This window comes from Solanum stenotomum, chromosome 1, assembly GCF_019186545.1.
Source record: "Solanum stenotomum isolate F172 chromosome 1, ASM1918654v1, whole genome shotgun sequence".
NCBI lineage: Eukaryota > Viridiplantae > Streptophyta > Magnoliopsida > Solanales > Solanaceae > Solanum > Solanum stenotomum.
The window spans coordinates 104,564,749-104,583,186 of record NC_064282.1 but is presented as its reverse complement, the minus strand read 5'-3'; positions in this window follow the sequence as shown (position 1 = coordinate 104,583,186).

The window sequence follows — 18,438 nt, the reverse complement described above, 5'->3', positions numbered from 1 at the left end:
CACATTAAAATAAAGGAATCACAAACGAATGTCTTTTTCAAATATGTATACCTAGCAAATAGTGTCGTACACCTTGTTTCTCAGCGTGTGTGATCTTGTTGGTCACGATTTCAAGTCCCTTAAATACTTGCATTTTGTCCGAGTTGATTATTTCTCCTCGAAAATGGGTGGCAAGGTCAACAGAGAGACGAGATTTTCCCGTTCCTGTTGCTCCCATTATGAACACCACTTTCTTCTTGTTGTTGTTGATGAAAGTATTCATTTTAGCTACACATAAAATAAAGTAATAATAATAATTAGTTTAAAATAGTAAATAATCTAATGAAAACCACTCATACATTAAAAAATCTTATAAATATAAAGTAAATAAGTAGAAACCTTGCTTGAGATGTAATAAACTATGTAAAATAATATATCTTTCTTGATGGTGGTTATGAAAGAGATTGCATTGAGCATTTATAGTAAAATGTATTTGTGGACTTATTAATTATCATACCATATTTAGAAATACTGATATCTTTAAGGATAAGATCAATGACTTTTGAAAAATGTATATATATATGTCAACTGGAATTTTATTAATGACAAGTAAATAATTTTAGGATAAAGTTATCAACTGTACTTTATTTGGAGTTCGCATATAACTTGGCATTTATTGTATAAATGTGATTATGAGCTTATGAATTGGTATATACCAAATTTTAAAAAAAAATCTTATCTTTTAGGTTAAGAATAATTCTTGTAAAAAACCTACAAATACGTCAGCTTGAATTTGGGTGATTAGGCTTAAATAAATTTTGGATGAAGTTTCTAGATGCACATTGTTATGAGATCACATACAAGATTGACGAAAATATGGATTTCAAAAGGATAGTACAAACAAATCAATAATATTTCTCAAGGAATACATTCAAGTGATAATGCGTCAATTCATACACTATTAAACAACACGTCATAAGTGCTAAGTCTAATTCAATTAGAAGGGAAGGAACAATTATCGATAACTATTTCAATTAGAATTATTTATATTTACTTGTGCAGCATGTAATACTAGATAAATGTTTTATTTAATGAAGCTTCCATCATCGTGATTGAATTAGGTAGAATATATTTCCTTAAATGATCCTTACCGATAGATTGCAAATTTATTATTTTCTCTTCTTTGTCTATGTAACATTTTTAAATTTGGAGTTAAGAATTTTATTCTTAAAAATTCTTTAAGGTTATAATCTTCTCAAACATTTATAGTCATTTATTTTTTCACTCTATTACCTTGACAGTAAGAATGATCTCATATAATTGTGTAAGTACATATTTACAGTAATATATATTAAATATCAAAGACTTGGACTTGGATTTGGACTTGGCGCTTGGGCTGAGTCGGACCTTAAATTAAACATTTTTATAGATCTTAAATATTTGCTCTACAAATAACGAAGTTTTTACAGACAAGAATAGTATATATATATATATATATATATATATATATATATATGTAGTTCGATACAAACTATACAAAATAGGTCAATAATTAAAGTGACCAAGAGACAAAATAACACAAGATAGAGATAATGATAGTTTATGTACACTAAATACTAATATTTTGATCATCATTTTTGAGAAATCTTTTCACAATATCTAAGCATGGTTGCGAAACAGTATTCCTCCATGTTTCGTCAACAGCTTCTTGTCCATCTTCTTTGAAAACGTCTGTAGCAATAATATGATGCACCGGTCACATTTTCTCATTTATTAATCGTTGAATCTTGTCAAGTTGGTTACAAATTAATATACTAGTATTATGCTTGATACTTGAAATTGAAGCTTGAAGAATCATCTTCTTTGATTCATCATCTCCGTCTATATTTTTTTCTTCCCTTAAATATTTGGCCATTTCAGGGACACCAATGGACCGTCAGATTCATTTGGTGTAATCTGCATCGGGAATGAAAATTTGCCGCACCTCATCCACCAGCCCTGCATGCAACAAAAATTTAAGAATAGTTTTGTTTAGGTGAACATATATTTGAAAACCAAAAGTAGTATTAAGAAAACTATATAAGAAAAGTTTTAGTTAGAGTCATTATTATATTTTGATTTATATATAAAATAACTACAAAAACTACCTACATTGACCATTTCATCAACCCTCGTGTCAACTCTACCGTTCAAGACTGATTGCTCTACATCAATCCAAATAAAGCAACTGTCATACTTATATTTGAACATGAACACAGGGTCTTCCACAAGTTTTTCAATATACCAATTTGAACTTCCAACAATAATTGGAACACATTGAGTCTTCAAAAATTTTTCTATATAGACAATGGACTTCACACAGAAATCTTCGGCCGTGAAGTTGGAATCTGGCTCAATTTCACTTAAAAATTTGTTAAACAAAATAACTGTCAATTAATATTCACTTTAAAATAAAGGTATGACAAAAGAATGTCTTTTTCATATATGTATACCTAGCAAATAGTGTCGTACACCTTGTTTCTCAGCGTGTGTGATCTTGTTGGTCACGATTTCAAGTCCCTTAAATACTTGCATTTTGTCCGAGTTGATAATTTCTCCTCGAAAATGGGTGGCAAGGTCAACAGAGATACGAGATTTTCCCGTTCCTGTTGCTCCCATTATGAACACCACTTTCTTCTTGTTGTTGTTGATGAAAGTATTCATTTTAGCTACACATAAAATAAAATAATAATAATAATTAGTTTAAAATAGTAAATAATCTCATGAAAACCACTCATACATTAAAAAATCTTATAAATATAAAGTTAATAAGTAGAAACCTTGCTTGAGATGTAATAAACTATGTAAAATAATATATTTTTCTTGATGGTGGTTATGAAAGAGATTGCATTGAGCATTTATAGTAAAATGTATTTGTGGACTTATTAATTATCATACCATATTCAGAAATTGTAATGACCCGGAAGGTCATTTTTGGAAATTTTGAATATTCATTTGATTAGAGTGAACTAATTGATGGTTAATTATTAAATATCTAATTTTAGTTAATGCTAAACGGGTTAAGTTTATAATTTGGTTAATACCATATAACACTTGACCCATATAGGATAATAAATTATTAGGGTTAGAGAATTTTTGGTTCATAATTTAAGAAAAGGAAAGGAGTCAGACTTACCTGCGTAAAGCTGATGCCGACGGGAGAATACCTCATGCCCAGGTAAATGTAACCATGCCAAATATATGCAATAGTGCGTATGAATGGAGTATATTATTGTTATTATTATAATGGTGAACAACATAGTCTTTTATAGTGCATTAATGACTGCAAAGTATGATTTGATTAGAAAAATCAAGGTCATTTATTCAAGGCTAATGAGAAAATAGTGTTTGACTGATTATTGGCTACATATAGTTGGAATTGAGTTCTGTCTTGTGTGGAAGTGACAGGCGAGGAGTTGGGTTCCTTGGCTTATGCGCTTCCATCACTGGTTTCGTAACCAGTGGTTCTCATATTTATTAATTCTTATTTTATTATCACATAATTATTCAAGTTATGATATATTGAGATACTTATTAAGTATTAAGTGTATTACATTATATGAAAGCTATTAAGGTTGTAGTGTTTGGAGAAATTATGACTTAATCCTAGGCTCGAAATTAGGAAAACATGAGAGTTGACATGATTATTGGCACCAAGATTAGGAACTTGATTATAAATTGAGTGAGTTTTTGGGTCTAGGCTAGACCTATAGTAATTTGAGTGTGGTTAGTGTCAAAATCTTATTGTGATTATTAATGTGAATAGATTGCTTTGAGTTGGAAGTTCAACGAAAGGAAAGACTCAAGTCTCGGAGTAATTGTTCGACTATTTGAGGCAAGTGGATTTCTAAACCTTTGTTAAGTGTATGGAATTCATGTAATTCCTTGTAATATGTGTTTAGGGAAAAGAGGCTTGGTGATGGGTTGACTTGTCCACATTGATTAATTCTAATGATGAAAAAGGGATAGTAAAAGGCAATGTGATCAATTGTTTGTGTGATGTGTTGGGAATTGTTTGAATGGCTTGTTAAATCATTGTTGATGTTGTATCCTGATTTTCTTGTTGTGAATTGTGCAATGTTATGAAAATGGTCATCTCCTCATTGTTTGTGTGAACATGTCATCTGCATTGTTTTGAGACATGGTTCTGACAAGTGTTATGTGCGTTGAGAAAGAATAAGAATATAAAGAGGATGTACCATTTCGAGGGACATATGACGTGCCGCGATGGATACTATAATTCGCGGGACGTGTCGCGCACAACGACGGATACTATATTTCGAGGGGCGTATCACGCGCCGCGATGGTTACTATTATCGAGGGTCGTATCGCGCGCCGCGATGGATGCATGGACAGATATGTCCGCCATGGGTCCCAGATTGAGAGACAGCGGGTGTGTATCATTAGGTCAGACATGCATCACTATACTTGACATTGCATTTCATTACATTGCACTTCTTTATTATTGGTGAACTTGATCTTGTGTGTTGTTGATCTTGTGAGTGCCTTTCTATGGAACTTGTGACTGTTGATTTATTGAGCTTGTTGTTGAAGATATGCAATTGTTAGAGTGTTGCTGTTGAGGATATGAAACTATTGTTGTTGTTGAGGATATGAAATTGTTAGAGTGTTGTGTTGAACTATGTGCTTTGTAAACTTTGAACTGTTATGTTGGGTTGGGTTTATACAGATTGTAGTTGTGAAGGTTCGGTTGGGGTGTAAGGAGTACTTGTATTCTATCCCCTTAGCTCGTGTTTAGAGGTTTACTTGTTGAGTACCGCGTGGTTTGGTACTCACCCCATGCTTCTACAAATTTTTGTAGGTTATGAGCCTGGATTTTTGTGGTACTTGTTATTCTCTTCTTTTTCGAGGCTTCTGGGAGATTTGTAAGGTAGTTGTTTGTCTTCTCAGCGATCTTTCTTACTCTTGTTTATGATCTTGTTCTACTCTAGAAACAATGTCATATGAGACTTGTATTTTTCTTTTGATTCAATTGTAATACTTTAGAGGCTTGTGCACGTGACAACGAGATTTTGGGGGTATTTTTGAGTTAATTATGAAATTTCCGCATTTTATTGTAATGGGTGAGTGTTAGGCTGACTTGTGTTGGTGGGATAAGACGAGTGCCATCACGTCCATTTTTGGGTCGTGACAAAATGGTATTAGAGCCACAGGTTCATAGGTCTCACGTGTATACATGCTGAGTCTAAGTAGAGTCTAGAGGATCGGTACGGAGATATCTGTACTTATCTTCGAGAAGCTATGGTGACTTATAGGAAATATCTTCACTTCTTGAATCTCTATCGTGCATCATTTGTCCGTTCTAATTTTTATCACTTCATTATGTTCTCTCTCACTTAAGAGATAGACTTATGGGAAATATGTTTTGTGAGATTTGGAATGTTCAATGATTTGAAAAGATTGAGTTAGGTGATGACTTGATAAAGCATTTTCAGGATATTTGGATGATTATGTTGAACAGTGGTTTAAGGGACTTCATGAGCATCTTATATTGTAATGTTTATTTTGGCTAGTCATCTAGTAGTGGGATTAGTACTTGTGTGGTATAAGCAATATCTGGAGTGGTTTGACAATTGAAAGTGGAATGATTAAAAGAATGGCTAGATAATGAACTTTGTAACTTTGCAAAATATAATTAGTAAAGTTATGATAACATGTATGGGTTGCTTAGCAAATAATAAAAAATGATGTTGTTTTAGTTAAGGTCAGAACCTCTACTATGACTTTGCATGTAGAGTGTATATCAAAGAGGGTCATGATACGACTACTATAATGGTACCAATTCTTACTTGTTTAGAGTTAGAGAATGTGTTACTCCTGTTATTGACCTGATCTATGAAGGGATGCTTATCGCTTCGGACTAGAGACCGAACAGATTTGATAGTGTATGTTAGTTACTTAATGAGGCAGAAATGTGTAGGCTATTTGGGTACAATCTTCTCGATAGGCATGATGTGTTCTAGTGGTGGATTTAACAGACTTCACAATGTGGTACTAGTGGTATATGAAAATGGATGCATTGATGTCAAGTGCGATTACTAACTACTTAAGGAGTTATCAGTTGTATAACATACTCATATAATTAGATTTGATGTTGCATTCACATTTTAGAAACCAACTAGTTTGTTACTACAGACGCTTGAGTTAAGCATTATTTATAAGAAAGCTTTTAGTAGTGGATCTTTGGGTACAATATTAATGCATTCAGGTTGTGAAGTGTATCTCGGGGGTTTTGAATAAGTGGTGATTTTATCGTAAGATCCATGGAAGTGGATCGATATTAGGATGACAACCCTATGGGTAAAGAAAGTCCCAACTAGTATACTTACGTGAAGGTAATCCAAATTTTAGTAAGAAAGTGTGTATAAAATTGAGCGAGTCCTTTGGATTTGATTGGTATAACTAGGTTTGAGGTGTCATGTCAATGATAAAATTGACTTCGTGGTGATGTCAAAGGCTGACTGAGCATAATGGTAATAAAAGTTCATGGTTGGATTGTGATTAGGATGCAACTATATGATAAAGATTGTTGGTTAAATGAATTTTGTATTGTAATGACGTCTTGTGAGTATCTAAGGTTGTGGTTTGTTACTATTTAGTGTGTAGTATGATTGTATGGAAAGTCTTAGGAAATGATGTAACACCGCTTGAATAAAATTTAAATGAGCTAGATTCATAATGAAAACTAATAGTAGGATTGTAGTGTAGCCTTCGGAAAGAGGTGAAAGCAAGAATATTTTCTCTTATTGTAAAAGCTAAAGAAGTATCTTCAAAGGGCATAGGCATTGAGTTCAGAGACGCGTGGTTTAATCTGTTTTTCTCTGGTTATGGTAATAGTGTCACGGGTTTATCAGATTTGTTAAAAACTATTGGGTAAGAATTGAGAAAAGAGTGTACAGATGGTGTGATAATAAGTTTTTTGTGGTTTTGAGTTTGATAATGAGTATGGTTTGATTTTTAGCCAAGGATATGATAAGGTCGATAGAGCGTTAATCAATGATAAGCTAAGATACATTAATTCATAAAAATCTTCAATGTATGAGCTAATGTTCGTAGATAATGGGATTTTGTTACACGATTGAAATCAAAATTCAAGTTCATTGTGAATCTATGTTCATGATAGATGTTTTGTCAATATATAGATTGGTAAGGTAAGAAATGATCGATCACATTGAGTGTGAAGCATTTGGAAGGACTTAAGAATAATTTGAGTAATAAGTTTGCTTACTTTTGACTGTTATACCTATGGGGGGTTCCACGTAATGGTTTGGTTTAGAGGATAAGGTAGAAATGTCATGGGTTGTTGGTCAAAGGATAAGATTGGTAAGCGAGTCAACAAAAGGAACAAGAGTCTGGTGTATTGAAGAGTTCAAGATATTTAGAATTTTGCACCATGGAAACAATTAAGAAAAGTGAAGGAATAAGGCCTCTCGTATAAGCCATTGGTTTGTGGTTGAAGGATTTATTGATTTTTGCATATGAGGTTAGATATGACTGTGAGATGTGAACTAGTTAGGTACAGACTTACGAGGAAGATATCATTAACTTTTCTAAAGATTGAGTTTTGGTTGGGTGACAAGCATCTATGTGTGGAAGATTCTATGTGGTTATGTCAAGCTAAATTGTTTAAATTATGATAGTTAACTTATTGATGTTCAACGGTGTGGACCTACAATTTTACATGGGTAATGAGGATTTTGAGGGGATTGAAACTACTTTGTTAATGAGACGATACAGACTGTTATGATGTATTACATAGGCATTTGATAGTGAGTAGATGTTATGAGCTTATAGTATACCAAATTATTGGAGTGACCAGGAATTTCTTAAGTGTTGTTATGAGGAATATAATGGTTTTGAATATTAGTTGAAATTTGATATCTGAAAAATTACGTGGAGTTGACATTGAGTGTGATTCAATTGTTGTATCTTGATGATAAAGTACTTTTAGATTTAGAATTAGTGTTATCAGTCTTGGGTGTGACTTGTATTTGTCATGAAATGCTTAAATGGAAAGAGAGGGAGTCATAGTTCAAAAATTTTGGAGGCGACAATGTGTTCCTAAGAAGACTTGGATACGAGTGACAGTTTGAGAGTAAGGTAAATGGTTGGTATGGTTGTGATGATTTGTTAGTATTAGGAGTGTTGACTTTAATGGAGTACTGTGAAGATCATGTGAGGTTCGACAAACCAAGTATGTGTGCAATTATAATTGAGACTAGATTAGTGATTGTGGGTGGCTAGAAATCAAAGAGATAAGGTCATATGTATGAAAATATTTGATACGGGCACTGTGGAAGAAGTATTAAGTGTTATTCAACCTTGGTTCTGTATATTCTGATGTGACCATCTACTTCGTTTTGAATATGGTTTGGAGTGGGATTCACTACCTATACCCACACGTGATTTCATATCTATGGGTGAATCCCTAGTGGTGGATTGGGTGTATCGATCCTGTGATTGTCCTCTTGGTAGGGTTTCTTGGACAGACTTGGTCATTTCAGTTATGATAGATTTTGTGTTGTTTGAGATAGTTGAAGTATACCAATGGTTTTACACACACAACTTTGGTTATGAGAACTTATAGAAGAGCTTTAGTGAGTATATAGTTATAGTTATTAGACACTGTTCTTAAAGGTTTTGTGTCTTGGTGTGTACCGCTTGTTGGGTGGTTACTTGATCTTATTCTTCTTTGAGTTGGACATGTTTGATTTTCCCTTGATGAGTACCTGATGTATAAAGAGCAGATTTTTATAACTTAAGCTCGTGAAAAGATTACGTTGTGAAAAGAAAATCTTGATAAGATTTGTGATGGTGACCATTATGAGTGTGTGGTAGTTGATTGAAGTTACTTCTGGTTGTAGCCGGTATCAATTCAGAATGTTATCTTGATTATGTGAGAAAGGATTCTTCATGATGGTTGTGTTATGGTCCAATAAGTTTTAGTTTAGATTACATTCATGAGTTAGTTTGTGGCTTGATAATCACTCCTTATTTGTAGATCTTTTAAAGTTTGATTAGAAAGTTCAGTTCTTAGTAGTTGATTTTGATGGAATTGGTCTTAAGGAGGAACTCACTTGGAGAGATGAACAACCAACTGGTAGGTCATAACTTAAGCTTTTGGTAACGTCAGTTATTCTTCCTTCTTCTTTCTTATGTTCGAGGATGAACATGGTTTTTAGTGGTGCATAATGTAATGACCCGGAAGGTCATTTTTGGAAATTTTGAATATTCATTTAACTAGAGTGACATAATTGATGGTTAATTATTGAAAATCTAATTTTAGTTAATGCTAAATGGGTTAAGTTTATAATTTGGTTAATACCATATAACACTTGACCCATATAGGAAAATAAATTATTAGGGTTAGAGAATTTATGGTTCATAATTTAAGAAAAGAAAAGGAGTCAGACTAACCTGCGTAAACCTGCAGCCGACGGGAGAATACTTCATGTCCAAGTAAATGTAACCATGCCAAATATATGCAATAGTGCGTATGAATGGAGTATATTATTGTTATTATTATAATGGTGAACAACATAGTCTTTTATGGTGCATTAATGACTGCAAAGTATGATTTGAATTGAAAAATCAAGGTCATTTATTGAAGGCTAATGAGAAAAATAGTGTTTGACTGATTATTGGCTACATATAGTTGGAATTGAGTTCTGTCTCGTGTGGAAGTGACAGGCGAGGAGTTGGGTTCCTTGGCTTATGCACTTCCATCACTGGTTTCATAACCAGTGGTTTTCATATTTATTAATTCTTATTTTATTATCACATAATTATTCAAGTTATGATATATTGAGATACTTATTAAGTATTAAGTGTATTACATTATATGAAAGCTATTAAGGTTGTAGTGTTTGGAGAAATTACGACTTAATCCTAGGCTAGAAATTCGGAAAACATGAGAGTTGACATGTTAATTGGCACCAAGATTAGAAACTTGATTATAAATTGAGTGAGTTTTTGAGTCTAGGCTAGACCTATAGTAATTTGAGTGTGGTTAGTTTCGAAATCTTATTGTGATTATTAATGTGAATAGATTGCTTTGAGTTGGAAGTTCAACGAAAGGAAAGACTCAAGTCTCGGAGTAATTGTTCGAGTATTTGAGGCAAGTGGATTTCTAAACCCTTGTTAAATGTATGGAATTCATGTATTTCCTTGTAATATGTGTTTAGGGTAAAGAGTCTTGGTGATGGGTTGACTTGTCCACATTGATTAATTCTAATGATGCAAAAGGGATAATAAAAGGCAATGTGATCAATTGTTTGTGTGATGTGTTGGGAATTGTTTGAAAGGCTTGTTAAATCATTGTTGATGTTGTATCCTGATTTTCTTGTTGTGAATTGTGCAATGTTATGAAAATGGTCATCTCCTCATTATTTGTGTGAACATGTCATTTGCATTGTTTTGAGACATGGTTCTGACAAGTGTTATGTGCATTGAGAAAGAAAAAGAAAATAAAGAGGATGTACTATTTCGAGGGACGTATCGCGTGCCGCGATGGATACTACAATTCGAAGGACGTGTCGCACGCCGCGACGGATACTATATTTCGAGGGGCGTATCGCGCGCCGCGATGGTTACTATTATCGAGGGTCGTATCACGCGCCGCGATGGATGCATGGACAGATATGTCCCCCATGGGTCCCGGACTGAGAGACAGCGGGTGTGTATCATTAGGTCAGACATGCATCACTATACTTGACATTGCATTTAATTACATTGCACTTCTTTATTATTGGTGAACTTGATCTTGTGTGTTTCTGATCTTGTGAGTTCCTTTCTATGGAACTTGTGACTGTTGATTTATTGAGCTTGTTGTTGAAGATATGCAATTGTTAGAGTGTTGCTGTTGAGGATATGAAACTATTGTTGTTGTTGAGGATATGAAATTGTTAGAGTGTTGTGTTGAACTATGTGCTTTGTAAACTTTGAACTGTTAGGTTGGGCTGGTTTTATATAGATTGTAGTTGTGAAGGTTCGGTTGGGGTGTAAGGAGTACTTGTATTCTATCCCCTTAGCTCGTGTTTAGAGGTTTACTTGTTGAGTATCGTGTGGTTTGGAACTCACCCCATGCTTCTACAAATTTTTGTAGGTTATGAGCCTTGATTTTTGTGGTACTTGTTATTCTATTCTTTTTCGAGGCTTCTGGGAGATTTGTAAGGTAGTTGTTTGTCTTCTCAGCGATCCTTCTTACTCCTGTTTATAATCTTGTTCTACTCTAGAAACAATGTCATATGAGACTTGTATTTTTTTCTTTTGATTCAATTGTAATACTTTAGAGGTTTGTGCACGTGACAACGAGATTTTGGGGGTATTTTTGAGTTAATTATGAAATTTCCGCATTTTATAGTAATGGGTGAGTGTTAGGCTGACTTGTCTTGGTGGGATAAGACGAGTGTCATCACGTCCATTTTTGGGTCGTGACAAAAATAATAATATCTTTTAGGACAAGATCAATGACTTTTGAAATATGTATATATATGTCAACTGGAATTTTAGTAATGACAAGTAAATAATTTTAGGATAAAGTTATCAAATGTACATTATTTGGAGATCGCATATAACTGGGCATTTGTAGTATAAATGTGATTATGAGCTTATGAATTGGTATATACCAAATTTTAAAAAAACATCATATCTTTTAGGTTAAGAATAATTCTTGTAAAAAACCTACAAATACGTCAGCTTGAATTTGGGTGATTAGGCTTAAATAATTTTAGGATGAAGTTTCTAGATGCACATTGTTATGAGATCACATACAAGATTGACGAAAATATGGATTTCAAAAGGATTGTACAAAGAACTCAATAATATTTCTCAAGGAATACATTCAAGTGATAATGCGTCAATTCATACACTATTAAACAACATGTCATAAGTGCTAAGTCTAATTCAATTAGAAGGGAAGGAACAATTATCGATAACTATTTCAATTAGAATTATTTATATTTACTTGTGCAGCATGTAATAATAGATAAATGTTTTATTGAATGAAGCTTCCATCATCGTGATTGAATTAGGTAGAATATATTTCCTTAAATGATCCTTACCGATAGATTGCAAATTTATTATTTTCTCTTCTTTGTCTATGTAATAATTTTAAATTTGGAGTTACGAATTTTATTCTTTAAAATTCTTTAAGGTTATAATCTTCTCAAACATTTATAGTCTTTTTTCACTATATTACCTTGACAGTAAGAATGATCTCATATAATTGTGTAAGTATGTATTTACATTAATATATATTAAATATCAAAGACTTAGACTTGGATTTGGACTTGGCGCTTGGGCTGAATCGGACCTTAAATTAAACATTTTTATAAAGCTTAAATATTTGCTCTATAAATAACAAAGTTTTTACAGACAAGAATAGTATATATATATATATATGTAGTTCGATACAAACTGTACAAAATAGGCAAAAATTAAAGTGACCAAGAGACAAAATAACACAAGATAGAGATAATGATAGTTTATGTACACTAAATACTAATATTGTGATCATCATTTTTGAGAAATCTTTTCACAATATCAAGGCATGGTTGCAAAACAGTATTCCTCCATGCTTCGTCAACAGCTTCTTTTCCATCTTCTTTGAAAACGTTTGTAGCAATAATATGATGCACCGGCCACATTTTCTCATTTATTAATCGCTGAATCTTGTCAAGTTGGTTACAAATTAATATACGAGTATTATGCTTGATACCTTAAATTAAAGCTTGAAGAATCATCTTCTTTGATTCATCATCTCCGTCTATATTTTTTTCTTCCCTTAAATATTTGGCCATTTCAGGGACACCAATGGACCGTCGGATTCCTTTGGTGTAATCTGCATCTGGAGTGAAAATTTGCCGCACCTCATCCACCAGCCCAGCATGCAACAAAAATTTAAGAATAGTTTTGTTTAGGTGAACATATATTTGAAAACCAAAAGTAGTATTAAAAAAACTATATAAGAAAAGTTTTAGTTAGAGTCATTATTATATTTAGATTTACATATAAAATAACTACAAAAACTACCTGCATTGACCATTTCATCAACCCTCGTGTCAACTCTACGGTTCAAGACTGATTGCTCTACATCAATCCAAATACAACAACTGTCATACTTATATTTGAACATGAACACAGGGTCTTCCACAAGTTTTTCAATATACGAATTTGACCCTCCAACAATAATTGGAACACATTGAGTCTTCAAAATTTTTTCTATGTAGACAATGGACTTCACACAAAAATCTTCGGTCGTGAAGTTGGAATCTGGCTCAATTTCATCTAAATATTTGTGAAACAAAATAACTGTCAATTAATATTCACACTAAAATAAAGGAATCACAAAAGAATGTCTTTTTCAAATATGTATACCTAGCAAATAGTGTCGTACACCTTGTTTCTCAGCGTGTGTGATCTTGTTGGTCACGATTTCAAGTCCCTTAAATACTTGCATTTTGTCCGAGTTGATTATTTCTCCTCGAAAATGGGTGGCAAGGTCAACAGAGAGACGAGATTTTCCCGTTCCTATTGCTCCCATTATGAACACCACTTTCTTCTTCTTGTTGTTGATGAAATTATTCATTTTAGCTACACATAAAATAAAATTATAATAATAATTAGTTTAAAATAGTAAATTATCTCATGAAAACCACTCATACATTAAAAAATCTTATAAATATAAAGTTAATAAGTAGAAACCATGCTTGAGATGTAATAAACTATGTAAAATAATATATTTTTCTTGTTGGTGGTTATGAAAGAGATTGCATTGAGCATTTATAGTAAAATGTATTTGTGGGCTTATTAATTATCATACCATATTCAGAAATACTGATATCTATAAGGATAAGATCAATGACTTTTGAAAAATGTATATATATGTCAACTGGAATATTAGTAATGACAAGTAAATAATTTTAGGATAAAGTTATCAAATGTACATTATTTGGAGATCGCATATAACTGGGCATTTATAGTATAAATGTGATTATGAGCTGATGATTTGGTATATACCATATTTTAAAAAAAAACCATATCTTTTAGGTTAAGAATAATTCTTGTAAAAAACCTACAAATACGTCAGGTTGAATTTAGGTGATTAGGCTTAAATAATTTTGGGATGAAGTTTCTAGATGCACAGTGTTATGAGATCACCTACAAGATTGACGAAAATATGGATTTCAAAAGGATTGAACAAAGAACTCAATAATATTTCTCAAGGAATACATTCAAGTGATAATGCGTCAATTCAAACACTATTAAACAACACGTCATAAGTGCTAAGTCTAATTCAATTAGAAGGGAAGGAACAATTATCGATAACTATTTCAATTAGAATTATTTATATTTACTTGTGCAGCATGTAATAATAGATAAATGTTTTATTGAATGAAGCTTCCATCATCGTGATCAAATTAGGTAGAATATATTTCCTTAAATGATCCTTACCGATAGATTGCAAATTTATTATTTTCTCTTCTTTGTCTATGTAACAATTTTAAATTTGGAGTTAAGAATTTTATTCTTTAAAATTCTTTAAGGTTATAATCTTCTCAAACATTTATAGTCATTTATTTTTTCACTCTATTACCTTGACAGTAAGAATGATCTCATATAATTGTGTAAGTACGTATTTACATTAATATATATTAAATATCAAAGACTTGGACTTGGATTTGGACTTGGCACTTGGGCTGAGTCGGACCTTAAATTAAACATTTTTATAAAGATTAAATATTTGCTCTATAAATAACAAAGTTTTTACAGACAAGAGTAGTATATATATATATATATGTAGTTCGATACAAACTGTAAAAAATAGGTCAAAAATTAAAGTGACCAAGAGACAAAATAACACAAGATAGAGATAATGATAGTTTATGTACACTAAATACTAATATTGTGATCATCATTTTTGAGAAATCTTTTCACAATATCTAGGCATGGTTGCAAAACAGTATTCCTCCATGCTTCGTCGACAGCTTCTTTCCCATCTTCTTTCAAAACGTCTGTAGCAATAATATGATGCACCGGCCACATTTTCTCATTTATTAATCGTTGAATCTTGTCAAGTTGGTTACAAATTAATATACGAGTATTATGCTTGATACTTGAAATTGAAGCTTGAAGAATCATCTTCTTTGATTCATCATCTCCGTCTATATTTCTTTCTTCCCTTAAATATTTGGCCATTTCAGGGACACCAATGGACCGTCGGATTCCTTTGGTGTAATCTGCATCTGGAATGAAAATTTGCCGCACCTCATCCACCAGCCCTGCATGCAACAAAAATTTAAGAATAGTTTTGTTTAGGTGAACATATATTTGAAAACCAAAAGTAGTATTAAGAAAACTATATAAGAAAAGTTTTAGTTAGAGTCATTATTATATTTTGATTTATATATAAAATAACTACAAAAACTACCTGCATTGACCATTTCATCAACCCTCGTGTCAACTCTACGGTTCAAGACTGATTGCTCTACATCAATCCAAATAAAGCAACTGTCATACTTATATTTGAACATGAACACAGGGTCTTCCACAAGTTTTTCAATATACGAATTTGACCCTCCAACAATAATTGGAACACATTGAGTCTTCAAAAATTTTTCTATGTAGACAATGGACTTCACACAGAAATCTTCGGCCGTGAAGTTGGAATCTGGCTCAATTTCACCTAAAAATTTGTGAAACAAAATAACTGTCAATTAATATTCACATTAAAATAAAGGAATCACAAAAGAATGTCTTTTTCAAATATTTATACCTAGCAAATAGTGTCGTACACCTTGTTTCTCAGCGTGTGTGATCTTGTTGGTCACGATTTCAAGTCCCTTAAATACTTGCATTTTGTCCGAGTTGATTATTTCTCCTCGAAAATGGGTGGCAAGGTCAACAGAGAGACGAGATTTTCCCGTTCCTATTGCTCCCATTATGAACACCACTTTCTTGTTGTTGTTGTTGATGAAAGTATTCATTTTAGCTACACATAAAATAAAATAATAATAATAATTAGTTTAAAATAGTAAATAATCTCATGAAAACCACTCATACATTAAAAAATCTTATAAACATAAAGTTAATAAGTAGAAACTTTGCTTGAGATGTAATAAACTATGTAAAATAATATGTTTTTCTTGATGGTGGTTATGAAAGAGATTGCATTGAGCATTTATAGTAAAATGTATTTGTGGACTTATTAATTATCATACCATATTAAGAAATAGTGATATCTTTAAGGATAAGATCAATGACTTTTGAAAAATGTATATATATGTCAACTGGAATTTTAGTAATGACAAGTAAATAATTTTAGGATAAAGTTATCAAATGTACATTATTTGGAGATCGCATATAACTGGGCATTTATAGTATAAATGTGATTATGAGCTTATGAATTGGTATATACCAAATTTAAAAAAAAAAATCATATTTTTTAGGTTAAGAATAATTCTTGTAAAAAACCTACAAATACGTCAGCTTGAATTTGGGTGATTAGGCTTAAATAATTTTAGGATGAAGTTTCTAGATGCACATTGTTATGAGATCACATACAAGATTGACGAAAATATGGATTTCAAAAGGATTGTACAAAGAACTCAATAATATTTCTCAAGGAATACATTCAAGTGATAATGCGTCAATTCATACCATATTAAACAACACGTCATAAGTGCTAAGTCTAATTCAATTAGAAGGGAAGGAACAATTATCGATAACTATTTCAATTAGAATTATTTATATTTACTTGTGCAGCATGTAATAATAGATAAATGTTTTATTGAATGAAGCTTCCATCATCGTTATTGAATTAGGTAGAAGATATTTCCTTAAATGATCATTACCGATAGATTGCAAATTTATTATTTTCTCTTCTTTGTCTATGTAACAATTTTAAATTTGGAGTTAAGAATTTTATTCTTTAAAATTCTTTAAGGTTATAATCTTCTCAAACATTTATAGTCATTTAATTTTTCACTCTATTACCTTGACAATAAGAATGATCTCATATAATTGTGTAAGTACGTATTTACATTAATATATATTAAATATCAAAGACTTGGACGTGGATTTGGACTTGGCGCTTGGGCTGAGTCGGACCTTAAATTAAACATTTTTATAAAGCTTAAATATTTGCTCTATAAATAACAATGTTTTTACAGACAAGGATAGTATATATATAAATATATATATTTCGATACAAACTGTACAATATAGGTCAAAAATTAAATTGACCAAGAGATAAAATAACACAAGATAGAGATAATGATAGTTTATGTACACTAAATACTCATATTGTGATCATCATTTTTGAGAAATCTTTTCTCAATATCTATTCATGGTTGCAAAACAGTATTCCTCCATGCTTCGTCAACAGCTTCTTTTCCATCTTCTTTGAAAACGTCTGTAGCAATAATATGATGCACTGGCCACATTTTCTCATTTATTAATTTTTGAATCTTGTCTAGTTGGTTGCAAATTAATATACGAGTATTATGCTTGATACTTGAAATTGAGGTTTGAAGAATCATCTTCTTTGATTCATCATCTCCGTCTATATTTTTTTCTTCCCTTAAATATCTGGCCATTTCAGGGACACCAATGGACCGTCAGATTCCTTTGGTGTAATCTGCATCTGGAATGAAAATATGCCGCACCTCATCCACCAGCCCTGTATGCAACAAAAATTTAAGAATAGTTTTGTTTAGGTGAACATATATTTGAAAACCAAAAGTAGTATTAAGAAAACTATATAAGAAAAGTTTTAGTTAGAGTCATTATTATATTGTGATTTATATATAAAATAACTACAAAAACTAACTGCATTGACCATTTCATCAACCCTCGTGTCAACTCTACGGTTCAAGACTAATTGCTCTACGTGAATCCAAATAAAGCAATTGTCATACATATATTTGAACATGAACATAGGGTCTTCCACAAGTTTTTCAATATACGAATTTGACCCTCCAACAATAATTGGAACACATTGAGTCTTCAAAAATTTTTCTATGTAGAAAATCTTCACTCAGAAATCTTCGGCTGTGAAGTTGGAAACTGGCTCAATTTCACCTGAAAATTTGTGAAAGAAAATAACTGTCAATTAATATTCACATTAAAATAAAGGAATCACAAAAGAATATCTTTTTCAAATATGTATACCTAGCAAATAGAGTCGTACACCATGTTTCTCAGCGTGTGTGATCTTGTTGGTCACGATTTCGAGTCCATTAAATACTTGCATTTTGTCCGAGTTGATTATTTCTCCTCGAAAATGGGTGGCAAGGCCAACAGGGAGACGAGATTTTCCCGTTCCTGTAGCTCCCATTATGAACACCACTTTCTTCTTGTTGTTGTTGATGAAAGTTGTAATGACTTGAAAAGTTGACT